Raw genomic sequence first — 25,755 nt, forward strand, 5'->3', positions numbered from 1 at the left:
TGTTCTTAGTTTTATAGTTAAAAGGAAATGGAATGTAGTTTAATCTTATTCTTTTTCTTCTTTCTTAATGGTTGACAAAACCAAAGCCCAGAGAAGAAAAGAATTCACCCTGGGATGCTCAGCCAGATAAAATGGCAGGGCTGGTTAGGGCTGATCTCCTTAGGTAACGTAAAAAGAACCTTGAAACAAAGGATTGCATCAGGAGGAAAAGAAGGAGCAAAGATTCATTGCCAAATTCTTTGCTGAATGCTTAATATATGTTACCTTTTAAAAAATTATTTCTTCTTTTGATTGTGATAAAATACACATAACATAGAGTTTACCATCATAATCTTTTTTTTGTTTGTTTTTTGTTTGTTTGTTTGTTTGTTTGAGACAGACTCTCGCACTGTTGCCAGGCTGGAGTGCAACCTGGCTGGAGTGGTGCGATCTCAGCTCACTGCAACCTCCGCCTCTCAGGTTCAAGTGATTCTCCTGCCTCAGCCTCCCGAGTGGCTGGGACTACAGGTGCCTGCCATCACACCCAGCTAATTTTTGTATTTTTAGTAGAGACGGGGTATCACCATGTTGGCCAGGATGGTCTCGATCTCTTGACCTCATGATCTGTCCGCCTCGGCTCTCAAAGTGCTAGGATTGCAGGCGTGAGCCACCGCGCCTGGCCCATCGTAATCACTTTTAAGTGTATGCTTCAGTGGCATTAAATGCATTCATACTATTGTGCAGCCATTACCACCATCCATCTCCAAAACTCCTTTCAGCTTCCCAAACTGAAACTCTATACCCATTAGACATTGATGCCCTATTTCTCCAGTCCCCAATAACCACTGTTCTACTTTTTGTCTTTCTGAATTTGGCTACTTTAGGTTTGCCAAGTAAGTTTGTCATATAAGTAGAATCATATGGTATTTTCTAACTGCTTACTTCACTTAGCTTAATGCCGTTAAGGTTCATCCCTGCTGTAGCATGTGTCAGAATTTCCTTCCTTTTTAAAGCTGAGTAATATTCCATTGTATGCATATACTGTGTTTTGTATCTCCATTCATCCATCAGTGACATGCGGGTAGCTTCCATCTTTTAGCTATTCTGATTAATGCTGCAATGAACATAGGTGTAAAAATAATCTGTTTGCATCCCTGCTTTCAGGTTTTTGGGGTCTATGTCAAAAGTAGAATTACTGGATCATATGGTAATTCTACTTTCAATTTTTTGAGGAATTGCCATACTCCCTTCTATAGCAGCTGCACCATTTTATATCCCCACCAACATTGCACAAGGGTTCCAGTCTCTCCACATTCTCACCAGCACTTATTTCTATTTTTTATAGTAGCCATATTAATAGGTGTAAGGTAGTATTTCATTGTCTTGATTTGCATTTCCCTAATGATTAGTTATGTGAGTATCTTTTCATGTGCTTCTTGGCCATTTTGTATCCCTTCTTTGGAGAGATGTCTATTCAAGTATTTTGTCCCTTTTTAATTAGGTTTGTTTTTGTTGTTATTGTAGTTCTTTATATATTCTAGTTATTAACCCCTTATAATCCTGTACTAGTCAGTATTCTCCAGAGGGACAGAACTAATAGAATATATGTATATATGAAAGGGAATTTATTTGGGAGAATTGGCACACACAGTTATAATGTAAAGTCCCACAATAGGCCATCTGGAAGCTGGGAAGGAGAGAAGCCAGTAGTGGCTCGTTTGGGCTGAAAGCCTCAAAACCAGGGAAAACAACAGAGCAGACTTTAAGTCAGTCCCAAAGGCACGACACCCACTCCCCGGCCCCCCATGCAAGTCTCAGTGTCTAAAGGCCGAAGAACCTGGAGTCTGATGTCCAAGGGCAGGAGGAGCGGGAGGAAGCATCCAGTATGGCAGGGCAAGGGGGAATGGGGAGAAGGAAGCCAGAAGCTTCAGCAAGCAAGCTTGTTCCACCTTCTTCCGCCTGCTTTCTTCTGGCCATGGTGACACGCAATTGGACGGTGCCCAACCATATTGAGGGTGAATCTTCCTCTCTCAGTACACTGACTCAAATGTCAATCTCCTCTGGCAACAACTTCAAAGACACACCCAGAAACAATACTTCACCAGCCATGGAAGCATCCTTCGGTCCAATCAAGTTGACACCTAGTATTAACCATCACAAATCCTTTACCAGATATATGATTTGCAAATATTTTCTTCCATTCAGTGGATTGTGTTTTCACTTGGTTGACTGTGTCCTTTGCTCACTAAAGTTTTAAATTTTGATGTGATCCAATTTATCTGTTTTTTCTTTTGCTACCTGTACCTTTGGTGTCACATCCAAGAAAACACTGTCAAATCCAGTGTCATGAAACATTTCTTCTATGTTTTCTTCTGAGAGGTTTGTCATTTTCACTCTTATATTTAGGTCTGTGGTCCATTTTGAGTTAATTTTTGTATATGGTATAAGGGTCTAGCTGTTTTTTTTTTTTTTTTTTTTTTTGCATGTGGATATCCAGTTTTCCCAGCACCATTTGCTGAAAAGTTCTGTTATTTTGTGTGTGTGTGTGTGTGTGTGATAATCCTAGGATGTGTTATAATTACCTTATAGATGAGAAAACAGAAGGTGAAATATTCCTGAGGATCCCCTAAAAGCAGGCTCCTTGCTATCCTTGGCAGTTCAAAAACATTAAAAAGAGGGGAAAAGCCATTTTGAAATAATGCGAGAAGAAGAGAGGAATAGACTGAGAGGAAAAGCAAAACAAAACAAAACAAGATTTGGATAGACAGCCAGCCATGAGCAGAACTTTGAAGTGTGTTTATAATTCACTCAGAGACCTCCTCCCCCTGCCCTTTTACTCTCCTTTCTTCTCTTACTCTCTCAATTAGCTCCTTCAGTTTGCTGTCCCTTTTGAAACTCTTTGAAAGCTTTTCTACAGTCTGTGTCCAGCCTGTTTTCTGAGCTTTATCTGCTGTCTCTCCCTCCCTGCCACTGTGAAGCTGTAATGGAGCCATGTTAGTTCTCACTGCTCCCATAGCAAGCCCTGCCTTTACAGACCACGGTCATTTTATTCACTTTACCTTTAGTGTGCTATGGTCTTTCTCCAAGGCCTCTTGACGGTGGTTGCACCTATTCACCTCTGCGTCCCAGGAGCATTGTGGCACAGAGGTGGCTGTTCTGTAAATGTGTCAAAAAGATGACTAAACAGACAGGTTTTGTTCCTTTGCATAACCATTCCACATATGCAATATAGTCTTACTTTCGGGGATATAAAGTAAGCATGTGACCTGGTCTCTGTCCACCAGTGATTGCAATCTAGCTGGGAGAAAGCAAGATACTTTTTATATACACTTGACACTTTAATATTCTGTATAACATCTTATCCTTATAACTTTCAGTGAATGACAGGGAAGACTTGTTTTATCTCCATTTTCTTATTAAGATACTAAAGTACAGCAAAGTTGGGGTTTGGCTGAAATCACATAACTAGCAGGAGATCAAGATGGAACTTAAACCTAGGGTACTGACTTAAGGCAAGATGCTTAACCACTTTAAGCTACTCAGTTTGTTCATCTACAAAATGAGGATAATAGCATCTACTTCCTAAGTGGTTGTGAGTATTAAAAATGAGACCATGTGAGTGAAGAATTTTGACATGTCATATGGGGTGTAGTACAAGCTACTATTACTTGTCTGTCTATATGGTGTTTTTGTCACTGTTATAACACACTTTCAGTGTATTACTTTGGAAAAGAGGCTTGCAAGTACCATCACAATGGTTTCTCCCTGGTCTTTTGGGAGTATTAATGGCCACTCCTGTTTTACATGCGAGTCCTATGTCAAGCACCTCATGTGATGCCTGCCTGACTCAGGGCTCAATGAATGGTTCCTTTACTTCCCCTCCTGGCTTTGTGCTTTTGTGGTTGAATTGTGTAGAACTTGACACTCCCACATCCAGAGGCTAACTAGCTGAATAACCCAGCTAGAACTAGAACTTCGAATTCTGCCATGTTTTTCAGACTGTGGCTGCTTTTCCATTACTCTTTCTGCAGTCTTTCATGTGCTCTCTTCACATTTTTTTGGTAGGTGGATTTAAGTTGGTAGGATCACTGAGTCATAGTAGAAGCTAATCTGTACTGATACCTTATTTTCAATTTGTAGAGGCCCCAGGGCACTTGTGTGATAAATGGTGCTATGTAAATTAAAATGCAGCTAAGGGTCTGTTCAGTGTTTCTTAAATTAAGTTTATTATGTGCGGTAATTTGCACCTAGAGGCTTTTGTTGTTATTTGTTGTAGTGACTATGGCAGTAATGAGCCTGCTCCCAGAAAAGCTTGGCACATGCCCCATAGACAGTTTATTTGCATTTGGCTGGACTCCATGGTATACCCTGAACAAATGAGTCAGCCTATTGGAGGGGTGGGGAAACTGAATCATAGGGAGGCTGTGGGTCTTGCACATGATCCCCAGTGATCCTGAGGTGGGGGAATACCAGAGTTCTGTGTCCTGTTCCTAGCTGGATTATTCCTTAGCCTCAGGATTTGGAAGCATCAAGCCCCATGCAGTTCACCCTTAAAAGCGCAAAGCTAGGAGGGGAAGTAAAGGAACCATTCATTGAACCCTGAGTCAGGCATCATATGAGGTGCTTGACACAGGACTCGTATGTAAAACAGGAGTGGCCATTAATATTCTCAACAGTCTAGGATTCAGATTCAGTTTTTGCTTTATTGTGGTAGGTAACGCTGTTTATCTGGCAGCTGCATTGATCCAAACCATGTGAAGAACTGAAAAAAAAGTGCTGGGAAAAAAAAGGTTTAGAGTGATCCCAAATAATACACTAAGGCTTCTACACATCAGATTCTCATGACAACCTTATGAACAGAGCAGACGACACCTTCTTCCTGAATCTTAGAGAGGCCAAGGAACTTGCCTGAGATGGGGTGATCATACAATAAACAGCAGACCAAGGACTGATAGATCACTACTCAAAGATTCTCTAAGAGTTAACATGCAACAGTATATCATATTTTATATCACACACACACATAAACACATATTTTTTAGTTCCTGTGTCTACCACCCTTGAAGGGAGTTGAGGACACCAGATCTGAGAAGTTTCAGTACTTTTCTATTTGAGACATGTGAGGCAGGTCTTGGTGAGCAAAAAGAGCCCAGAGGACAGAGTCATAAGTCCTTGCTTTGCCTATTTATGACTTTATATCTAAATTAAGTTACTTAACCACTTCACACTCCCAGTTTCTTCATCTTTAAAATAGGATAATAGGCCAGATGCAGTGACTCATGCCTGTAATCCCAGCACTTTGGGAGGCCAAGGCAGGTGGATTGCCTGAAGTCAGGAGTTCATGACCAGTCTGGTCAACATGTTGAAACCCTGTCTCTACTAAAAATACAAAAAAAAATTAGCTGGGCATTGTGACAGGCACCTGTAATCCCAGCTACTTGGGAGGCTGAGGCAGGGGAATTACTTGAACCAGGGAGGTGGAGGTTGCACTGAGCTGAGATCGCGCCACTGCCCTCCAGCCTGGGTGGCAGAGTGAGACTCCGTCTCAAAAAATAAATAAAATAAAATAAAATAAAATAAAATAAATAAAATAAAAAAATAAAATAAAATAAAATAAAATAAAATAACAACACATGGGATAGTTGTAAGGATGGAATGAGCTCATATATGTAAAGTGCTTAGAAGAGTGCCTGGCCCAAAGTAACTTTGTTTTTGTTGTGGTGGTGGTAAAGACCACACAGCTTGGAGAAACCCCAGAATCTCCCTCTTGCTTCCCTCCTACTTTCTTACTGAAGAACTGTAGGGAAATAAACTTTTTTTTTTTTTTTTTTTTTAACTCCACAGGTCATGCTGGCTCAGAGTTTACAGTAAACACTAGGAACATTCAATTGGTTGTGCCCTCAGTTCAGGGCATCTTATGTAATGTTCTGCCCTATGGCATATACCTAGAAAAAGGGCTGTTTTCAAGCCTAGACATGGGAGGAAGGTTGGTATTCTTCGTAATTTGCAGCAAGGCATGAAGCTGATGTCTATCACTAGAGCCAGCCCTGGACAGCATTGATCGTTAGGTAAAATTGTCAGTAGAACTCTGCTATGCCTCTTTCCTGTGACTCCCACCCCATCTCAGGGACTTAGGGCTCTGGCCTCTGCATGACCTGGTGGGATTGAGCTTCAGTAGGCACCTCTTCTTGCCCACAGCCTCACACCTCACACCTCACACCTGCCACCTGACTACCACCTCACTCCAAGTCCAGTTGTCTCAGGCTTTCAAGGTGTCTTGCTACTCTGGTAAACTAATTGTATCTTAGGTATTCATGGAAAGAATTAATGAATAAACAAATGTATTGAGGCAATTTAAAAGCAATATAATAAGAAGTACCAAACACCACTGAGGCTTTTGTTGTTATGTTGTAGTGGCTCAATGAAAACTTATTGAATAATTTATTACTTTTGGTGTAATGCATTTACTATCCTAACCGTATGTTTGAAGCCCAGTTCAAATGCCCATCCTTTGTTGAACTGTTCTTGTATCAAATACAAATTCTCCCTTTTCTGTAACAGAACTTTATAGGAAAGTTTATGTATATAATATTCTTTAGGGAAAGAAAAAAATAAACAACCTTTAACTTCTGTTACCTTACTTGATTCTTGCAACCACCTGGTCAGAATGATCATCTTCATTTTATAATTGAAACTGAGGCTTAGGTATATGGAAGAGCTCATGTTTACACAGTTCTTAAGTAATGAAGCTGACCCCAAAACTTACTTTCAGGTATATAAAATGTACCTAGTAAGTGTTCAATAAATATGGGGGGAAGAAAAAACTTACTTTCATGTAGTAAATTATTTTTACCTCAGTACGTTATATAGGCAGATGTATATTTTATGAAGTTGTGCCCATATTTTAACTTCCCCACTAGAACACAAGCCCTTTTGATCTGAGGACTGCCCCATCTTGTTGCCTGTGCTTCCCAGAGCTTCACACATAATAAATGTTTGAAAGTAAATTGCTAATTTTAACAGGGTTCTTCAGTGGCAGAATTTCGTACAAAATCGTTGTAGAGAAATAAAAAAGCTTTAGTAGGGAAACAAATCAAACTTTTTTCCCTGTATAAAGAGCTCCCTAATGGGTCGTCTTATTTTTTTAGAAAGAACTGTAAGACATACGCACAAGGGTACTCTTTCTGATGGGTGATACGAGGCTCAGGGTTTGTGGCACTGAACTTTGCTCTTTCCCACACCTGAAGCTGCAGCTGTAACACACAGCAGAGACTCGAGGACAGTGGCGCTGGAACACGACCAGGCCTGGGCTGCGGTTCGCCTTGGCAAACTGAGATTCATTACTATTAATATCTGAGTTTCCATTAATAACCCTTTTCACTGTGAGCTCATTTAAATTTTCTGTTCTCTAGCTATTTTTAACCACACAATCTTGGGCCTGGGCCTGGTTCCCGCTTACAGATCATAACTTTCATTTTGGTTTTTGTACTTGCAGAAATAATAGGAATTCTGCCCACCGCCCTCTGCACCCCCCACCCCGCCTCCCGTTTCTGAGAGGATTGTATTGGAATTGTAGGTGGGGCAATTCTTTGTTATGCAAGACTTTATCCTATGCATGGTTTGAGGTTAATATACCTGTCCTCTGCTCTCTAATGCCTGTAAGGCTTTCCAATCATTGTGACAACTTACTGCACCACTGCCACCACCACCACACACATACACACACACATACACACTTCTAACCCTCCCCAAAGTGAACAGTATTGGTACTGATTGAAAGCCACTACAACCAGACACCTATCTCTGCCACCCTTGATCTCTCTGTTGACTTGAGTCCCTATCCAAGGTACAACTAGGAAACAGGATGTTACTCTCTATGTCCTAAGAAAAGCAGCTTTTCTGTTTCCCCAGAGCTCTCCACTTTGTGAAATAGAGAAACAAATTAAGATCTTGGGGATTGGGCTGCTGAGACCAGTTGAATATCATTGTTGCTCTGTCAAGACAGGTTTTTAAAAAAAAATATTAGCCAGGCATGGTGGCATGTACCTGTAGTCTCAGCTACTCAGGGGGCTGAGGTAGGAGGATCCCCTGAACCCTGGGGAGGTTGAGGTTGCAGTGAGCTGTGATCGTGCCACCATACTCTAGCCTGCGTGACAGACCGACACCCTGTCTCAGTTTAAAACAACAGCAACAACAACAACAAAAAAGGCAGGGGGCAGGGTTTAACCACAAGATTTTATTCTCTTAAAATTACATGAAAGCTGGGGAAGGGGACAGGGACTGGGGAAAGGCTATTAGTTAGTATGGAATTTCTTTTTGGGTGATGAAAATATTCTGGAATTAAATACTGGTGATGGTTGTACAACCTTGCATGTATACTAAAAGCTACTGAGTTGTACACCGTAAAGGGTAGATTGTATTTCATGTGAATCATATCTCAATTTTTTTTAATTGCTTGAGTCTGCTACTCTTAATATATCCTTACCTGTCAAATGATCTCCCAAGCTTGAAACTTTAAAAATCTGGCAGCTACTTTTGACTCTTCTCTTTGTCGCAGTTTTTATTTCTAGTGAGTCACTAAGACCTAACTCCTAAGTAATTCTCAAATCGCTTTTTTTTCTGTCCTCACTCCAAATGACCTTACTCAGGCTCTCCCTTGCCTGCACTATCGTGACTAGCTGTTAATTTCTCTTCCTGTCTCTAGACTTCTCCCACCCTCAGCATTTTTCCAGGATGTTTCCAACTATATCTTCAACTTTTTATTGTGAAATGGAATACACATACACAAATTATATAAAATATATACTGTACTATAAGGTACCCATATAACTACCACTCAGGTCAAAAAATTGCCAGCACCCCAGAACTCCCTGAATGTTTCCTTCTAATCATATTCTTCTTACTCCACTCCATCCCCTCTTCCAAGTATCATGACTGCTGTGGTAATCATGCCCATGCTTTTGTTTGTAGTTTTACCATAAGTATGTGTATTCTCAAGAAATATTGTTTTGTTTATTTTTGAACTTTAGATAAATGAAATCACATTTTTAGTCTTGCTTCCTTCTCTCAACTTTATGTTTGTAAAATTCACTCATGTTGTTGTATATAGCCTGGTTGTATTTTCTTAAAACCTTGATCTGATCCTGTTTCTTCCAATCACATAGATGCTAAGTTCAAACTCCTTGATAATGGCAACATTCAAGGTCCTCAGGATCCTGTCTTGTAACCTGCCTCTCCATCTTCATTTGCAGCGAACTCTCTTCCCACATCCTTTCCCATAATCACATCAAAGATGCCCTGTCTTTCTTTGAGTAGGGGTCTTGCTCTGTCACCCAGCCTGGAGTGCAGTGTCGCAGTCACGGTTCACTGCAAGCTCAACCTCCCGTATGTCCTCTCTTTCTGTGCCTCCTGTGCTTAAAATCTAGACTGTCTTTCTACTCTTTAATCCTAGCATATTTTTGACTCCCTCCTCAAAGTAGAATAGTCTCATTTCCGTAATTATTTATACTCTGTCTCCCTGTTTAACACTTATAATACGTCTTGTATTGTAAGTGTTACAGGCCCACGCATCTGGAGTTCCGATATCTGAAGGCCCCAGAATCTGGACTTCCAGTGTCCAAGGGCAGAGAAACATGGGTGTCTCAGCTTCAGAAAAGAGAACGCTTTCCCTCTGCCTTTTTGTTCTTTCCAGGCTGTCAACAAATTGGATGGTGCTCACCCACACTGGATGAGAATGGATCTTCCTTACTCAGTCCACTGATTCAAATGTCAGTCTCTCCCAGAAACACCCTCAAAGACACACCCAGAAATAATGCTTTACCAGCTATCTGGATATCCCGTAACCCAGTCAAATTGGCACCTAAAATTAACCTTTACACTTAAAATGTTACAACTTGGACAGCGGGAGCCCCTTTAAATCGTATCTTTTGACTCAACATCTCTCTATTTCTCTCTAAAATTTTTTGTAGAGATGGGATCTCACCATCTTTCCCATGCTGGTCTCAAACTCCTGGACTCAAGGGATCCTCCTACATTGGCCTCCCAAAGTGCTGGGATTACAGGTGTGAGCCACCATGCCTGGCCAAGTCCTTAACATTTTTTTTTTCTGTTATTTATTTTTTCCTTTATTTTCCCCATCACAAATTTCATACACAATTGTGTGATATATATATTTTAAAGCAACCTTGCTTTTATTACTGAACAACAATAATCAGGCTTACCTTAATTTTTTTTTTTTTTTTTAACTTTACAACATGGAATCAACCCCTTTCCAAAAGTTTTGATTCCTTTGGTAGAGATAATGCAAAGGACCCACTTCTAGGACTCTGGGTGCACATGAAAGGTTGTAGTGTTCATAAGCACTGTTGCTGTCATGGGCTACTCTTACTGACTGAGTAGAAAAGTTAATTTTTTCAAGGTTATGAGTTCACGTAAGGGTGCTGTATCTAACTTTTCTTGGAGTGCATGGTTTTATTGACCATTAATACTGTCTCCTACATAAATATTGGAAAGTATTTTAAATTACTTGCTATGGTCACTTGCATTGAATTATGCCCAAATACAGGCCTGGTGAGAGATACATGTTCAAAACAATTAGAAGATAAAAGTTGATATTTATACATAACACATTTTGTAAAATGTATACACCTTACTTTATCTCTTTCTCTCTCTGACTATGTGAGATGGATGGAATTTGGTCTATTTTACAAACAAGGAAACTAAGGCACACAACAGAGGTTAAGTGACTCATTAGGGTCACACAACTAATAAGTAAAGGCTGGAATTTTAACCTGTATCTTCAGAATCTAAATCCTGTTTATTTTCCAATGTCTGTGCATCCTTTCAGTCTCTGCCTTCAAGAAGCTTAGAAACACTTGTATACCTGAAATAACATAAATAACATTCATGATGAAGCTTGTAGCTTTATAAACCAAGGATTGCTTCCAAATGAAATCTCTACTTATAATCCTTTCAGAGAAAACTTCTGATCTGAATGACGATAGTTTAAGAAAGTATATAGGGGCCGGGCGTGGTGGCTCACGCCTGTAATCCCAGCACTTTGGGAGGCCAAGGCGGGCAGATTGCCTGAGCTCAGGAGTTCGTGACCAACCTAGGCAACATGGTGAAACCTTGTCTCTACTAAAAATATAAAAAATTAGCTGGGCATGGCGGTGTGCGCCTATAGTCCCAGCTATTTGGGAGGCTGAGGCAGGAGAATTGCTTGAACCTGGGAAGCGGAGGTTGCAGTGAGCCGAGATCGCGCCACTGCACTCCAGCCTGGCCAGCAGAGTGAGATTCCATCTCAAAAAAAAATAAATAAATAAAAATTAAAAAGTATATAGAGCCTAGATTTGGTTGGGATGGATTTATGTTAGTAAATCAGGTTATATTCTAGTTTATTGAAAGCCCATGTTCATTTAGGGTACAGTAAAGTTCTAACAAAGATAAAGTATTAAATGTCTAGGTATAGGGCAGGCATAGTAAATGGGTATAGATGTTTTAATGTAGGGGTTTACATTCTAGGCAATAAACTGCTGGGCTTGATTCTGTATTTTTGACTGCTACAGTGCAAAAAATATTTTTGCTCAGAGAAGGATTAAGGACAGAAATGGTTTGTTTCAATCTTAGAATTTTATTTGGAATTTCACTAGGGTTGTGCATGGGCAATACTTGCCTTTTCCTCTAGGAAGCCATAGCTCCTCAGTTGGAATCTGCAAACTTTTGCTCTGAGGTTTCTTGGGAGAAACTGAGACCTTGGGAATGCATCCCGGACTCCAGAGAGCCCTGTGCCTCAGAGTCAGGGTGTCTCAAGATGAGAAAGTACCTAAAAACTGTATTTGAACTCTGATATTTATTAAGCTGCATTTTCCACTCAGACACAGGCAAAGAAGAGTGCCAGAAATAAAAAGACCAGGGGTTTTTCACTTCTTAAGATGAAAAGGTTTTGGTGCTTTTTTCCCAGAAGTGCTCATCACCTACCTCCACACAAAGAGACAACCCTGAACCTGCTAAGCGGCCACACCAGATTATAAAGTTATAAAGAAGGCTAGCTGCAAGGCACCTGGAGCCTCCCTGTGCCACCTCCCCTCTGTGGAGCTCTCTCTTGCCCTGCCTAAACATTCAGGATTCATTCCTGTCTAAAGCCCTGATCTCCATTCTGTATCAGTTTTATACCTTAAAGTAAATCTAAATTGTGTAGAACACTGCTGGGAAATTTTTGCAGTTTTAAACACAAGACTCATTTTAGAATAAAAGGCTTTGGGTCCTATCTTTAAAAAAATTAAAAAAGACTAGACTTGAGTTTTTGTCCCAACTCTGCCACAGACTTCCGTGTATGAGTTTAGTAAGATACTACCATTTTCTTAACCACTGTTCCTTGATCTGTAAAATGATTATGATAATCCCTTTCTTTCCCTATTCATAAGGCAATTTTAAAAGTATAAAAAGGGATTTATATTCTGAGATCTCATCAGTACTGAGTCCTTAGTTGGCGTTCAGCTCAGCTCAGTTCCAGTACTATCTCTGGAAGGGAAGGAGAGGCACTGTGCCTGTCCTTCCAGAGAGGAGGCTTCTGGGCATTTGAGTGGAATCTTGAAGGATTAACAGGATTTTCACAGGGAATATCACATTAAAGCAGTTTGCTTTGCCCGGAATGTAGGATGTTTTGAGGCTGAGAATAGGCATGGAGGGAGAGAAGGTTGAAGACAATTTCAGGTAGCAGTTTGGAACCAAATGAAAGAAGGCCCTTGAATGCTATCCTGAGTAGTTTAGACTGTAGAACAGTACTTTTCAACCTTTTTCATATTACATTATACAAAGAAAACAATATTTTTAATGTCAGGCTGCAGGTAGCTATTGGCAAGGGGTAACTGGCCCAGGGACTACAGCTTCTCTGAGGGCTGCAGGAATTAAAAACTTTTAATAACTTGGCACTTTATCACTGGTCAAAAAGCACTGCTAGGCAACAAGGAGCCTGGTTAAGAAAATTCAGGAAAAATATTTCTTCTTTGTCTCTCCAGGGTCCAAGATGGTAATGTGACTTCTACTCTAGATTCTTGCCTTGGGAGCCTGGCCCTTGCTGAAATCGAGTACACCAAAAATGGGTCAGCCTATCACTACAGTTCCTATACCATTAAAAGGTTAATAGGAGATTAGCAATTGCCAGGGGGTGAAAGAAGGGGAAGTTGGAGATTGACTAATGGGTATGGGATTGCTTTTTGGGGTGATGAAAATGTTCTGGAATTAGATAATGGTGATGTTTGCATAACCTTGTGAATATACAAAAAAACCCTAAACTGTATACTTTAAAGGGGTGAATATTATGGAATATAAATTTTATCTTATTAAAAAATAAAAGTATAATAGAATGTTATGAACAACTTTACCTCAATAAATTTGATAAATTAAATTCTATGAAAGACACATATCAAAACTGACACAAGAAGAAAGTAAAAATCTAAACAGCCCTATACCTGTTAAAATAATTTAATTATAATTTTAAATATATAATTTAAATGTAATTCATAGGCATCATTTATCAACCCTTCCCCCAACTTTGCCCTGGTTTTCACTAAATCTTTGCTTAATTCAGTGCTTTGGATATAACTGAGATCAGTTCTTTCAAGGACATGAGAATGAGGTCCTTCAAGAGAATACCTTTTGTTTCTCCAACATGCAGAGGATTGGCAACAGCTCATCTGTTGCTTTGCCAACGGGAGAGGTAAGAAACCTCCAGGCCTGGATGACTTCTTCAATAGATTCAGTCAAACAGTAAAGGAAACATAATCCCTAAATTGATCTGTAGATTCAGTGAAACCCCAGTCAAAATCCCACAACTTCTACTTTTTGGGTAAAAATTGACAAACTGATTCTAAAATCTGTATGGAAATGCAAAGGACCAAGAATAACCAAAACAACTTTGAAAAAGAACAAAGTTGGAGAACTTGCACTACCTGATTTCAAGACTTATTATAAAACTGCAGTAGTTGAGACAGCATGATACTGACATAATTATATCTAAAAAAATGAGATCATTTAAACACAGGAAGTCTAGAAATAGGCCTACATGTATTTGATCAATTGGTTTTTAACAAAAATGCAAAGGTAGCTGGGCGCGGTGGCTCACACCTGTAATCCCAGCACTTTGGGAGGCCAAGGTGGGCGGATCACAAGGTCAGGAGATCAAGACCATCGTGGCTAACACGGTGAAACCCTGTCTCTACTAAAAATACAAAAACTTAGCCGGGCATGGTTGCAGGCGCCTGGTCCCAGCTACTCAGGAGGCTGAGGTAGGAGAATGGTGTGAACCCGGGCGGTGGAGCTTGCAGTGAGTGGAGATCATGCCACTGCACTCCAGCCTGGGTTACAGAGCAAGACTCTGTCTCAAAAAAAACAAAGGTAATTTGATAATAAAAGGATATTTCTTTTCAACAAATGCTGCTAGAACAGCTGGATATCCATGTGTAAAAAAATTGAACATGACCCTTTTCTCATACTCTATACAAACATGGATCATAGACAGATATCAAAGCTAAAATTGTAAAACATCTATAAGAAAAGCAAAAAATCTTTTTGACCTTGGAGTAGGCAAAGATTTCCTAGATAAGACACAAAAAAAGCCTGAACCATTTTTTTGAAAAAATGTTTTATTTCCACAGGCTTTTGGGAGCAGGTGGTATTTGGTTACATGAGTAAGTTATTTAGTGGTGATTTGTGAGATTTTGGTGCACCTATCACCCGAGCAGTATACATTGAACCCAATTTGTGGTCTTCTATCTATCACCCTCCTCTCACCCTTTCCCGAGCCCCAAAATTCATTGCATCATTCTTTTGCCTTTGCATCCTCATACCTTAGCTCCCATTTATGAATGAGAACATATCATGTTTGGTTTTCTATTCCTGAGTTACTTCACTTAGAATAATAATCTTCAGTCCCACCCAGATTGCTGTGAATGCCATTAATTCATTCCTTTTTATGGTTGAGTAGTATTCCATCATATATCTGTCTATCTATATAGATACGTTAGATATAGATATAGCTATAGATATAGATACAGATATCTCACAGTTTCTTTATCCACTCATTGATTGATAGGTATTTGGGCTGGTTCCACATTTTTGCAATTGCAAATTGTGCTGCTATAAGCATGCGTGTGCAAGTGTCTTTTTTGTATAATGGCTTCTTTTCCTTTGGGTAGATACCCAGTAGTGGGATTGCTGGATCAAATGGAAGTTCTACTTTTAGTTCTTAAAGGAATCTTCACACTCTTTTCCATAGTGGTTGTACTAGTTTACATTCCCACCAGCTGTGTGGAAGTTTTCCAATTTCACTGCATCCATGCCAACATTTGTTTTTGTTTTTGTTTTTTAAATGGCCATTCTTCCAGGAGTAAGGTGGTATCACATTGTGGTTTTGATTTGCATTTGCCTGATCATTAGTGATGTTGAGCATTTTTTCATATATCTGTTAGCCATTTGCATATCTTCGTTTTGAGAATTGTCTGTTAAGTGTCCTTAGCTCACTTTTTGATGAGATTGTTTTTTGCTTGCTAATTTGCTTGAGTTCATTGTAGATTGTGGATATTAGTCCTTTGTCAGATGTATAGACTGTGAAGATTTTCTCCCACTCTGTGGCCTGTTTACTCTGCTGACTGTTCCTTTTGCCATGCAAAAGCTCTTTAGTTTAATTAAGTCCCAGCTATTTATCTTTGTTTTTATTACATTTGCTTTAGCGTTCTTGGTCATGAAATATTTGCCTAAGCCAATGTCTAGAAGGGTTTTTCTTCTGTTATCTTAATAGAATTTTTATAGTTTCAGGTCTTAGATTTAAGTCCTTGATCTGTCTTGGATTGATTTTTATATAAGGTGAGAGATGAGGATCCAGTTTCATTCTCCTACATGTGGCTTGCCAGTTATCCCAGCACTGTTTGTTAAATAGGGTGTCCTTTTCCCATTTTGTTTTTGTTTGCTTTGTTGAAGATCAGTTGGCTGTAAATATTTGGGTTTATTTTTAGGTTCTCTATTGTGTTCCATTGGTCTATGTGTCTGTTTTTTACCAGTAGTATGCTGTTTAATGACTGTAGCATTATAGTATAGTTTGAAATCAGGTAATGTGATGCCTCCAGATTTGTTCTTTGCTTAGTCTTGCTTTCGTTATGTGGCTAAATGGGTCAAAGAAGCCTGAGCCATTTTAAAAATTGATGTTGGACTCATCAAACTGAGAAAACATTTGTTCTTTAAAAGATACCACTAAAGACTGGGTATGGTGGCTCACGCCTGTAATCCCAACACTTTGGGAGGCCAAGGTGGGCAGATCACCTGAGGTAAGGAGTTCAAGACCTGCCTAGCCAACATGGTAAAACCACGTCTTAAAAAAAAATACAAACATTAGCCGGGCATGATGGCGGGTTCCTGTAATCTCAGCTACTTGGGAGGCTGAAGTGGGAGAATCGCTTGAACTTGGGAGGCAGAGGTTGCAGTGAGCCCAGATCATGCCATTGCACTCCAGCCTGGGCAATAGTGCAAGACTCCGTCTCAAAAACAAACAAACAAACAAAAAAAACCACACAAGATACCACTAAGAAAATGAATATGTATAATTATTATTTGTCAATTAAAAATAATAATTTAAATTCCAAAAAGGGAAAGGCAAGCCCCAGACTGGAAGAAAATGCCCTCCCTTGCTCCCATTATGTGTTTGTGTGTGTGTGTGTGTGTGTGTGTGTGTGTGTGTCTTTGTCTGACATCTGCATCCAGAATATGTAAAGGACTTATAACTCAATAATACCCCCCAAATTAATTTTAAAATGGCAAAAGAATTGAACAGACCTATCACAAAAAAAGATAAATGACAACTAAACACATGGAAAGTTGCTCACTGTCATTAGTCATCAGAGAAATGGAAATTAAAACCACAGTGAGGCCGGGTGCGGTGGCTCACACCTGTAATCCCAGCACTTTGGGAGGCCAAAGCAGGTGGATTACTTGAGGTCAGGAGTTGGAGACCAGCCTGGGCAACATGGTGAAACTCCATCTCTACTAAAAATACAAAAATTAGCCGGGCATGGTGGCGGGACCTATAGTCCCAGCTACTTCGGAGGTTGAGGCTAGAGAATTGCTTGAACCTGGGAGACAGAGGTTGCAGTGACCCGAGATCATGCCACCGCATTCCAGCCTGGGCAACAGAGTGAGACTCTGTCTCAAAAACAAAAACAAAAACAAAAAATAACCACACACACAGTGAGATATCATTACACACCCCCTACAGTCGTCATAATGACCAAGTCTTGTGAAGGAATTAGAATTATCATACATTGTTGATAGGACTGCAAAAATAGTACAACCATTTTAGAAAACAATGTGGTAGTTTTTTTAAATAAAATTAAACATAAACTTACTGTGTGACCCATTCATTCCACTCCTAGGTATTTAACCAGGAGAAAAGAAAACCTACACTCACAAAAAAAGACTTGTACAATAATGTTCATAGCTATTTTTTTCATAATTGCTCCAAGCTGGAAACAACCTTATGATCCCTCAATAGGTGAACGGATAAATAATGGTACCTCCATCATACACTACTCAGCAATTTTTTAAAACTACTGATACATACAGAAATATGAGTCAGTAATTACAACTTCATGTTGCGCATAAAAAGCCAGGCACAAAAGAATATGTACTGCATGATTCCATTTTCTGTGATGTTCTAGAAAAGATAAATTTAATCTATAGTAATAGCAGATCAGTGTTTGCCTGGCACCAGGATAGGAAGTGAGGATTCACGTGGAAAGGGCACAAGGTAACTCTTTGGGGTCGTAGAAATGTTGTGTCTTGATTGAGGTGGTGGTTAGATGGTAAATATATTTATAAAATTCAGCCATCTGAACTGTTAAGATGGATGCATTTTGTGTTATCTAAATTATATCTATGTAATGATAATTTTTGTTAACAAGGAAATAGAAGAAAAAAAAGGATCAGCCCAGGGTCATTCTTCTAATTCTGTGTACTGAATTCTTACAAATTAAACAAAAGCCTTTCCAATGGCTCCTAGAGAGGCTAAGGAAGTCTCTGTATGGGAATGTTTTCCAGCTATATATACAATACTCCAAGCAGCTGGACTGATGTAAGTTGGGGCTCCCAGGAGCAAGATAGGCCATTTACTTGATCCCCTGAATTAATCTTTGGAATTAGGTTCTGTTTCTTCTGTCATCCTTTAATGATTTCCCTGCGTTTTTGTAGAATACTGTGACCAGGGAGGAAAAGCCAAGTTCCTGAAGCGCCCCATTATCTGTTCATTCTGTACCTTGGAAGTAGCTTTTCATGATACTGTATTTGTTCATGACCAGCAAATTCCACTGTGTACTGGACTCCAGATGGCTAGTCCACATGGGGAAAGCTCTCCAGAAAGCACCGGATTTTGTGCCCATGTTCATGTGTATTCACAGTTTGGGCACCTTTGGGAGAGTCAGTCTAGTACAGTCCAGAAGCTCTGCCTGACATTTTCAACCCTCTGTCTTTTCCTGTGATCTTAAAATGTCAGAAATTGAAGTGATGGTGGAGAACAATAAATTCAACACTTGCACATTATAGATGAGGAAACGACCCAGAGCAGGAAAGTGTTGATTTTCCCCTATAAGTTCACATTTCAGAGACAGAGCTGGAATCACAACCTGAATATCTAAACTCCTGATACATTTATTCCTCTAGTACAGCTCACTAAGTCAAGGCTACATCCTGCCAATCATCATTAACAATTTAGTGCATTGTTTCTCAAAATAGGGTCCTTGAGGCCGGGCGCGGTGGCTCAAGCCTGTAATCCCAGCACTTTGGGAGGCCGAGATGGGCGGATCACGAGGTCAGGAGATCGAGACCATCCTGGCTAACACGGTGAAACCCCGTCTCTACTAAGAAATACAAAAAATAGCCGGGCGAGGTGGCGGGCGCCTGTAGTCCCAGCTACTCGGGAGGCTGAGGCCGGAGAATGGCGTGAACCCGGGAGGCGGAGCTTGCAGTGAGCTGAGATCCGGCCACTGCACTCCAGCCTGGGCTACAGAGCGAGACTCCGTCTCAAAAAAAAAAAAAAATAGGGTCCTTGAACAGTCTGTAGTAGAGTCATTTGAGGTTTGTATGCCTGAACTCTACTCCAGACCTACTAATCTGAATCCCTGTTGAGACTGGGGCCTGGGATTCTCCATTGTGAATAGATGTCTTGGTGATTCTGATGCACATTACAGTTTGAATACCCCTGTTGAAGACAGTAGTGAGCTAATTTAAAGCAAAGAAGTAGAACAATCAGATGCATATTTAAGAAAATACGGAACCAGGTCTTTGGAGAGCCTGCCGTACTGAGAAGCCTTTGTCCTAGAGGAACGGAAACAGTTTATATTCCTCGGCATCATTTGTCTATTCTTCCCCCAACTTTGTGCTGGTTTTCCCTGGTAACCTTTGCTTAATTCAGTGCTTTAAATATAACTGAGATCAGACCATTCAAGGACATGAAAGCAAGGTCCCTCAGGGTAATGACCTTTCTTTCTCCAATATGCAAAGGGTTGGCAACAGCTCATTTGTTGCTTTGTCAACGGGAGAGGTAATTCCCCTAATGGATTTCGAGTCCTCTGTAGAAAGGTTGACCTGGTCTTTGGGGAATGAATCTCACAGAATTCAGTCTGTGTAATTACTGATACAGGGCTCTTTGGTTTCCCAGATGTGACCCTGTCTCTCTCATACACATCAAATTCATCTTGTCCCTTTGTCTTTGATGTGGTAGAGGCAGAGAATGGATAGAATGCACCATAATAGGCTTGTCAGAGAGATGTGACTGTAATTCTCTTCTCCATCATAATGAGTCATAATACAACCCACCCACTTGCTCAAGCTGGAAATCTTGAAGTCTTTATTCTTCCTTCTCCGGTATCTCCCATATTCTGTCCATCATCAAGGTTAGTCATTTCAGCCTCTGAAATATATCTTGGTTGCATATGCCCTCTTGAATGTATATACCTTTTGCCACTGCCCTGGTCCATATCACCATCATTTCTTGAGCAGTAGTCTATCTGGGCTCACTACTCATACTCTTGCCCTACTTCAATGCAATTATTATAGGCCAGAATGATCTTTTAGAATTTTCAATATGGAAAAATTTAAAGCCCACTGATCTCATGTTCTATTTACTTAAAAATATAGAATTATGTGGATTAAAATGTGAAAGTTCCCTGTATCCTTTCTCTTATATACCCATTCCCCTCTACAAGGAGCCATTGGTAGCAATTTGAAATGCTTTTCTAAGCATTTGTAAAATGTGTGTATGTGCATATGCTATATATATACTTTATGTGGTTGTATGCATGTTTGTGTACATAAATATATGATAATATAAATAATATGTCAATAATATGAATAGTATCATAATACGTCGTTCTCATGCTCATTTGCCAATATATTGATTTATTAATCATGCCCCTATTGAGGGATTTTATTTAAGATAAAATCTAAACTTCAATCTACCCCTGCCTTTTTCTTGTTCTACTTTCCCCTTTGTTTACTGTGTTCCAGCCATGACCTCCTGTCAGGTCCTCCCATAACCCAAGCTCACTTCCTCCTCAGGGCCTTTACCTATGCTGTTGCCCCTGCCTGAGCTACTCCCCTGGGTACACGACAGTAGTTTCCATATGATGGACTGCTATGTTCTGGGTCCTTCAAAACACACTCTCTCACACCCAGTATTGCTTATGAACTGAATAAGTGTTTTCCGTGAATTTGTACTTTTCCCCCCCCAAAATATGGGTATTCTGATTAATGGAATAATTAAATAATGAATTCATTGTAGCTTTTTGTTCATTAACAAATACTTAAAAATGTTGTTTTCTGGAGGAATTCTCAGATTATTTTATAATATTTTAAAATATGTTATTATAATATTTGACTTACCTTCAATAATTTTCTCTCCACAGTTTTTCACCCTCCCCTCATAAACGTCACCAAACTTACCTTTATTATTTCAGTACACCAAACTTTTTCATATACAGTGAATCTTCATATTCACACATTCTAGATTCTGTACTCACTAAAATTTACTTATAACCCCAAAATCAATACTCACCATGTATGGTCTGAATGTTTGTGTCCCTCCAAAATGCATATGTTGAAATCTTATCCCTAATGTGTTGGTATTAGGAGGTGGGGCCTTTGGGAGGTGATTAGGTGGGCCATGAGGGCAGAGCCCTCATGAAGGGGATTTGTGCCCTTACAAAAGCAGCTTGAGGGCTTCTGTTGTCCCCTCCACCATCTCACCAGACACCAAATCTGCTGGTGCCTTGATGCTGGACTTCCCAATCTCCGGCACTGTGGACTGTAAATTTCATGTTTATAGATAACAGTCTGAGGTATTTTGTTTTACCAGCCTGAACAGACCAAACAGCATGCTTTAGCTGTTAATCTCAGACATTCACACGGACAGGGCAGTGAAAACATCTGAGTCTCCTGACGTGCACATTCCTAGCTGAGGTGGCACAAGGCAGTGTTCTGTGTGCTTATTTCACCTCTCATCCTGTAAACAAGTGTCTTTGTCATGTATCAGGTACCATGTTTTTTGCATTTTTGTGCTTTTTGTTGGTGATTTCACTGTTCAAAATGATCCCCAAGCATAGTGCTGAAGTTCTGTCTAGGGTTTCTAAACACAAGAAGGCTGTAACGTGCCTTACTGAGAAAATACATGTATTAGATAAGCTTTGTTCAGGGAGAATTGAAGTGTTGTTAGCCATGAGTTCAGTCTTACTGAATCAACAAACGTTAAATAAGGTGTCCTTAAACAGAAACAGACATAAAACGAGGTTATGTATTGACCGATTGATAAAATTGTGACCAGAGGCTAACAGGAACCTAATCTGGTATTTTTCCCCTAGAGCAGGGGTTCCCAGCCCCCTGGGCCGAGGACCCTTACCATTCTGGCCTGTTAGGAACCGGGCCTCAAAACAGGAAGTGAGCAGCTGGTGAGTGAGCATTACTGTCTAAGCTCTACCTCTCGTCAGATCAGCAGTGGCATTAGATTCTCATAGAAGAGCAAAGTCTGTTGTGGACTGCACATGCAAGGGACCTAGGTTGTACACTCCTTATGAGAATCTAATGCCTGATGATCTGAAGTGGAACAGTTTCATCCCAAAACCATCCCTAGCCCTGTCCATGGAAAAATTGTCTTCCACAAAACCAGCCCCTGGTGCCAAAAAGGTTGGGGATCACTGCCCGAGAGGAATGATTCACCATTAACTAACACAGTATTTGTGCTGACTTTACAGACCATAACTACCAGAAGTAACAAGAGTCACCTATACTCATTCCCTTTTCCTGAAAGTTCTCCCTCCAGCAGTTTTTCTTCACCCAGCAAAACTCTTCACATCCTTCAATACCCAATCTAAGTGCCACCTGTACTGTAAAACTTCTGTGACTCCTCGAGGCAAACGGAGTAGTCCTCTCTGCCAAGCATCCACTATTCATGTGGGTGCTGAGAACACCTACATGAACTGTGCTGAGAACCTCTCTTCATACCATTGTAAGAGCACTGACCATGTACTGAGTTACCTATGGACTGTACTTGTCTGCCCTTTCCATAAGTCATGAGATCCTGAAGGACCTGGCATTACTAGATTTCATAAATGTTGACTGAATGATTGGAATGAGGAAGGGAGAGTTTATGTAGGTGAGAGTAAATGCTAATGGAAAAGACATTGAAAGTGAAGGAAAAAGAAAGTAGATTGAATAATGAATATGATCAGGGCTCTTGTGAAGGACCCCTGAGTTACTCTGGGGGTGGCAAACTGGTTCTAAGTCTCAGTATGGTTACAGCCTGTATTGATCAGTGACCTAAGTTGCCTTAAATGAGAAAAGAGTTTATTGACCCAGAAAGTCTAGGGGGAAAATCTGGCCTCAGCCTCAGGTTAAGACTCACATTTCATCAGTATCCATGTTTTAACCTACTTGCAGGCTCTCGCTCTCTCTCGCTCTCACACGTGCTCTTTCTCTTAGAGTCGCTCTCGCTCTCTCTGGGTTGGCTGTTCTTAGGCAACAAATAGTGGTTCCTGCAACTTCAGGGACATATTGTCACAACCCTTTGTCCAGTAACAGAGCCAGTTTGAGTAACACAAAACAAAGGTCCTGGAGTTGAATCTTAATGACTCTGAGCTGGCTTGGAACATATGCTTGTCGCTAAACCGATCGCAGTGGCATGTAGGATGAAATGGTGCAAATTGACTTAATCTAGATTACCATGATCTACTCCTTGAAGCCTATAGTTGGAGTCAGCTTTATATAAAGGACTCTAGGTGATCTTTTGTGTTTATGGTGTCTATGAACCATCTTACCTGGAATAGAGATTGAGAGGTCTTTTCCCCCCCAAAACAGAAGCAAATAAACATTACTTTGTTCCTTTAGTATAACTTTCATTGAAGAGTTATATAGTGCTTTGGAAGTATCAAGTCCTATGCTAAATAAATGCTAGAGATACAAAAGCCCCTGACCTCAGAATGTCATAGTCTTGGGGTAAGAAAAATTCATTCCATGTCCTAGGAGCAAATAAGTTCCTTTGGAGTCCAAGGGAAACTATATTACTCAGATGAATGAGTCCAGAACAAATATAGTTAACTATGCTCCTCTCTCCTAGGGGATTTGCATTTGAGGAGTGGAAATGACTTTGAACTAGGAGCTGAGGCCTAGGTTCTAGTTGTGTTTTTGCCATCTGCCATCACCAATTAACTATAAACTTGAATTCATAAACTCTGTGGCCAGTGTTTCTCAAAGTGTAGTGAGCAATTCATCTGCAGTAGCTTCACCTCAGATTCTCTATGGGTCAGGACCCACAGAATAAGAAGATCTGGGGGCTGTGCTCTCTGTAAGTTGTTTAATGTCTATGAACTTCTTTTTCCTCATATATTAAGAGGATCGTATTTACCTTGCAGCATTGGTTTAAGGATTAAATGTGATAATGAGTAGAAAGCACATGGCAGGTAGCCAGAGCTCAGCAAATGCCCTTTTAAAAATTTCCTCAGAGAGTATGAAGTCTCTATGGTCCAAAGTAGTCGAAGGATTCCTAGAAGAAGGATAGCAAAAAGGCTTTCCTCACTCAGGAAGTGTGCCTCCAAAAATGTGTGACTGTTACATGACCCCAACTATACTCTTGTAATGTTTGCTGGTAACTATTATGGGACACAAGACTGGCATAGTAGCTTCGTGTTGAAATATATTAGGATATACTTGTACATCATATGCTCACAAGTGAGATCAGATTCTCCTTTATCTTTGCGTGTGTTTGAGCTAGAACTCAACCACATCACCACCTGGGAGTTGACAGTTGAAAATATTTCTAAACCTCCAGAATCTTCTATCTTCTGCCCTGACTTTGGTATGCCAAAGATAACAGAACTCTTCTTTGATGACTAAGGACTTCTCAGGGTCTCAAATAATCTTTTCTGATACCAAATCTCACGTGCCTTGTGGCTAAAGTTGAAGAAGGGGCAAGACATTACTTGGAAGAGGCTTTTGCGAAACTCCTAGGAATAGGCGTGTCCTTTTAACTTCCCTCTTTCTGAAGAGGGTAAAACCAAAAACTGCCAATAAACCTAGAGAATCCTGTCAAGTGAGGTTTATGGTTAATCTGAATCTAACTGAGGTTACTTGGCGATATCAATAATTTAAACCTATTAGGCAGGTAGATTAAGAACATAATACTTGTATCTTCAAAAAGCTCTTTGCCTTATTTTTTTTTTAATTCAATAACATAGTCTCTCTCTCTGTCTCTCTCTCTCTCTGTCTCTCTTTCTGTCTCTTTCTGTCTCTCTCTCTCTCTCTCTCTCTCTCTCTCTCTCTCACACACACACACACACACACACACACACACACACACCCCTACCATCTCTTAGTGAAGCTCCCAGGTGGTGATGTGGTTATTCAGAAGAACACATCCCTCTGTTCCAAGAATCTGTGTAATCTGATTAAATGAGGTGTTACCATATCATGTTTTCTTAGTTAAAAAATACATAAGGGGCTGGGTGCAGTGGCTCATCTGTAATTCCAGCACTTTGGGAGGCTGAGGTGGGAGGAATTACTTGAGCCTATGAATTTGACATTAGCCTAGCCAACATAGTGAGACCCGATCTCCAAAAAAAAAATTCGCTGGATGTGGTGGTGCATCCTGTGATCACAGCTAAATGGGAGGCTGAGGCAGGAGGATTGCTTGAGCCCAGGAAGTCGAGGCTACAGTGAGCCGTGTTTGTGCCACTGCACTCTAGTCTGGGCAACAGAGGGAGACCCTGTTGCAAAAAAAAAAAGAAAAAAAGAAAAAAGTAAGTCTGTCACGGTAGGTAAGAAGAGACCTTAGTCTCTTTTCCATCTGTTGATCTACCCCCCCACTTTTTTTTTTTTTTTGGCGGGGAACACAGTCTCGCTCTCTCGCCCAGGCTGGAGTGCAGTGGCGCGATCTACAAGCTCTGCCTCCCAGGTTCACGCCATTCTCCTGCTTCAGCCTCCCGAGTAGCTGGGACTACAGGCGCCTACCACCATGCCTGGCTAATTTTTTTTTTTTTTTGTATTTTTAGTAGAGACGGAGTTTCATCATGTTAGCCAGGATGGTCTTGATCTCCTGACCTCGTGATCCGCCCACCTTGGCCTCCCAAAGTGCTGGGATTACAGGTGTGAGCCACCACGCCCAGCCTTGATCTACTCTTGGAGCCCTTCTACTGTCACACTCCCAAACCCTCCCACCCTTTGTTTAGGCCAGGAGTCAACAAACAA

The 25,755-nt window shown here is 40.4% G+C and overlaps 1 protein-coding gene across 4 annotated transcripts in view; it reads left to right on the forward strand.

Moving 5' to 3' along the window:
• Positions 1 to 25,755, forward strand: part of GAB2 (GRB2 associated binding protein 2) — a 202,717-nt gene that overhangs the window by 100,609 nt on the left and 76,353 nt on the right. Inside the window, exon 1 of one of the 4 annotated variants that reach the window (XM_021926355.2) lies at positions 22,114 to 22,522. The exons of the other annotated variants lie outside the window; for them this stretch is intronic. The gene's annotated coding sequence lies outside the window, so the exon portion shown is untranslated. Of the gene's footprint in view, positions 1 to 22,113; positions 22,523 to 25,755 lie in introns of those variants that run through there. 4 annotated transcript variants of the gene reach the window in all.

Source organism: Papio anubis, chromosome 12, assembly GCF_008728515.1.
Source record: "Papio anubis isolate 15944 chromosome 12, Panubis1.0, whole genome shotgun sequence".
In the NCBI taxonomy this organism is placed as follows: domain Eukaryota; kingdom Metazoa; phylum Chordata; class Mammalia; order Primates; family Cercopithecidae; genus Papio; species Papio anubis.